This window comes from Podarcis filfolensis (assembly GCF_964270895.1).
Source record: "Podarcis filfolensis genome assembly, chromosome: 3".
Classification (NCBI taxonomy): domain Eukaryota; kingdom Metazoa; phylum Chordata; class Lepidosauria; order Squamata; family Lacertidae; genus Podarcis; species Podarcis filfolensis.
The window spans coordinates 84,076,748-84,080,661 of record NC_139606.1 but is presented as its reverse complement, the minus strand read 5'-3'; positions in this window follow the sequence as shown (position 1 = coordinate 84,080,661).

The window sequence follows — 3,914 nt, the reverse complement described above, 5'->3', positions numbered from 1 at the left end:
CAGCGGAAATGCTCCTGGTTTCCTCAGCTGCTTGTAGCAATTTGCATTGGCAGGGGCCTCGGCAGACCCCCGCAGGGCCTTGCCAGCATCCTGAATCCCTTGTGTATGTCAACTTTTGTCTCTCTCGATGAGAAGGGGCTGAAAGCCTCGAAACTGAAGGACTCAATTAATTGAGAATGAGCAAATGAGTCCGGCCTTGATTTATAATCAATGCTTTCTTTTCCTTAACTTACTGGTGCTGTTTTGTTCTGACTGGGCATCTCAGCTGTGCCCATGTAGGGCAGCCAGGTTCAAAGGGGCTCCAGGGCTCCTGTGTCATTAGACGTTGTGCAGAAGAGGGGTTTTCAGCAGGCGTAGATTGCGTGACTAGCTAAACCTGCGGAAACTATCTCCACTACACAGCTATTAAAAGTGCCAGAGTACTCTCCTCATCTGGCCTAATCCCATGGCACACCAACCTAATAGCTCAAGATGTCTTAGGGATGCAGAAAAAAATTCATTCAGTTTGCATTTAAAGGCATATTTACTTCATTGTCCGTCCTGAAGCAAAGTGAGACACGATCCTCTTTCAAAATTTCAACTGCTCTGACTTTTGCAAAACTGCTCTCCAATGTGTACAAAAACATATATACTAGTTTAAGTTTGCATATCTTAGTGAAAATATCCTATTAGTGAGAATGCATGTATGGAGAACCTTTGACCTTCCAGATGTTGCTGAACTACAACTCCCATCAGCCACAGCAGACATGGCCGATGGCCAGGGATGATGGGAGTTGTAGTTCAGCAACATCAGGATGGCCGAAGGTTCCCCACTCCTGTCCTATTGGGAAAAGCTTCCAATTACATATTTGCTTGTGTGTGTATGTGTTAGGCTGCTGTTAAAGTCTCAGGAGCAGAAACAGTACAAACAGTTAGCAACAGTTCAGAATTGCATTCACATTTTTCTGAACTCTTTCCCTGGAAAACTCCCTCTCCCTCCCCACCCCGATTCTAAAAGGGCAATGGCAGAGAAAATGATAAACAAAGATGAAAGCAAATAACTGTAGCAAAGGCAAGGAAACAAGCTGAAAACTAGGGCTAAGAAAATTAACAGTTGAATATTCTTATATGGAGAGTGCAAGCAACAAAGGCCCACAGAGCATCATTAATCCATGTAAAACTAAACTTCTTTGAAGCATTTTATTAGTACTGTCTGACCTTCCTTGTTACCCTTGGCGGGGGGGGGGGGGAGACCTCCAAACAATGCACAGTTGCCAGCTTTTCAACTAGCCTTTGCAGGAGTGCTTTTTAATAGAAAGGTGATGCTCAGACAATAGCAGGAGACACTGTCTGTCTCCATGCTGTGAAAATCAGCTTCAGTGGCTGATTTCTGCAGATCAAGCTGCTATTTATTTATTTTATCTAATTCACAACATTTGCATAGCACTTTATTGTAAGAATAGGCGGTTTACAAAAATTTAAATTAAATTATTTAATATATAAATAAAAGGCAGTTGAAAACAGGTATTTCAAACAGTCAAAAGATAATTAAAATCGACAGTAAGCAAAGCAGTCAGCATTCTGCATGCTTCATGTCTGGATAGGTTCACGTAAGCAAGAATATTTTAAGCAGGTGCATAAAAGTGTTCAATGAAGGCACCTGCCTGATGTCAACAGGCAGGGAGTTCCAAAGTGTAGGTGTACTATAGTAAAATATCAGTTTCTTACAAGGGCAGAATGACTTTCTGCAGCACGTGTAACAAGGCCAGTTCTGTAGACTAAAGTAGCTGATTGGACATCTGTGGAGAAGGGCGACCACACAAGTAAACTGGTCCCAGGTTTACTTATTTAACAAACAATAATAGTCAAGGCTGTCCCTTGCATCCTGATCAGTTGGCAACCTAAAAATATATAAAATGAGCCTTTGTTGGCATGGGACATCCACATCCATCTTTTTCTGCCTCACTCTCATGCGGAAGATGATGAGACCATTTAGAAAGGAAGAGTTGCTTGTTGACCTTTGACTTCAATGCAGCCCATGACCTCTGAGACTTCGTTCCTCCCAGGCTCCCCGTAAAACTGCAAATGTGGGTGCTCTTTGGTCCATTCTCCTCCTCTCTCGACTTCATGAACTGAGGAGACATTTCATTCTCCCACAGCACCTAGCTGTGAGGCAGCCGAGTGGTGCCCTGCACGTGGTGACAATAACAAGCACACCCGGTTTCCTTGAAGTGTATTTTCCTGGCAGAAAAACTTTGGGGCAGGTGCGTTTCACAACTTCTCGATCATGGTGTGCTGTCAGGGCAGAGTCCAGATGATAATACTAGCTCTGTGGCAGGACAAACAAGGGTGCCTTGGAGCCAGGAGGGTGCTTCTTCCAGAGACTGCCTAAGTGCAGCCAATGCCTTTAGTCTGCCTGGTAACCTTCCCTGCCCTGGTGATCATCTAATGTCTATTGGATGGATTTCCCCCCTAAATTGATTTTTGAATTATGAATTTATTATTATTCATGTTTTATACTGTATTTTATGCTGTTTTTGTTGCATCAACTAAGTGTTTTAAATTTGTTGTTAGCCGCCCTGAGCCCGTTTTTTTGAACTGGGAAGGGCGGGGTATAAATAAATTTATTATTATTATTATTATTATTATTATTATTATTATTATTATTAGTCTGCACTGCCTAGTTGTGAGTTTGCATCCTGACCATGGTTCCTTCCAGACTGTGGCTATTTTCAGGCTGGATTCTATCACATACCAGCAAATTCAAGTTGTGAAATTAAAGTTGATCAGAAGATCTTGCACAAGCAACCCGCTTTCCCAAAAGATCGGGCTTCCCCACTCCCCAGTAAGGAAAGCCATGGGAAAATGCATCAGAAAGTGTGGGAGGTAACCTTTGCTTTGCCGCAGCAGCATCTAACCTCCTCACACACAAATCGGAACGAATGCTAATGAAACAGCCAACGTTGTCTAATCTCCCTGCAAGCACATCAGGGTGCATCCGCAATATGCAGGTTGCTGTGAAGCTTAAAATGCATTCAGTGTGGCTTGCAGCAGACTGGGGCTTCATCTTAAACTGACTCCGCAGCCTTTGTCTGCACAGCCAACCAGGACAACTGGGGGAAGCTGCGTGGGCTTCATGGTGTGAAGTGTTCCTGTTAAACTGCAGATCCTTCATGGTCTGCAACAGTTTGTGCAACAATAAAAGGAACGAAATATTTCCTACAAGCTAAAAACAACAGAGAAGCCATCCAAATATAACAGGGCAGATCAGTGGTTAATTCCCAAAGGCCGTCAGAAACAACCAAAGGGCTTATTGGTCAGCAGAAAGCAGAGAGGAGAGATTGCTAGAAAGGGAGTCCCTTTAATATGAGGGCAACAATAGAAAAGGTACGGATGGAGACTAATATGCATAAGTGGAGAGAGAAATGATTTCCTTCCCCTCTCTAGAATTCACGGACATCCAATGAAGCTGACTGTTGGAAGATTCAGGACAGATAAAAGGAAGTACTTTTATTTTATTATATAAATTTTATTAGGGCACCAGGCAGGATCTATGTTCCCTTGTAATATCCATGCTGTCTCCAAAGAGAACAGCTGTAACACATACTGCAAAAAACAACTGATAATAGACAAGTTCTCAGTTTATCATAACGAACGTTTTCAGCATTAGAGAGAATAGGTGTCTCCTGGTGGTTGTCAACAACCACTCTCCCTTTATGCACCCTTACATTGCAGGCTCTTTGGGGCAGAGTCTCGCTCAAACACTTTGTGCAGTACCTAACTGGCCGTGGTTTCAACCGGAGCTGAAGTACAAAAGAACCCGAAGGTGATAAAAGTCAGCACTATGAGAGAGAGAGAGAGAGAGAGAGAGAGAGAGAGAGAGAGAGAGAGAGAGAGAGAGAGACAGAGAGAGTCCCTCCTGCTGCAGTTGAGAA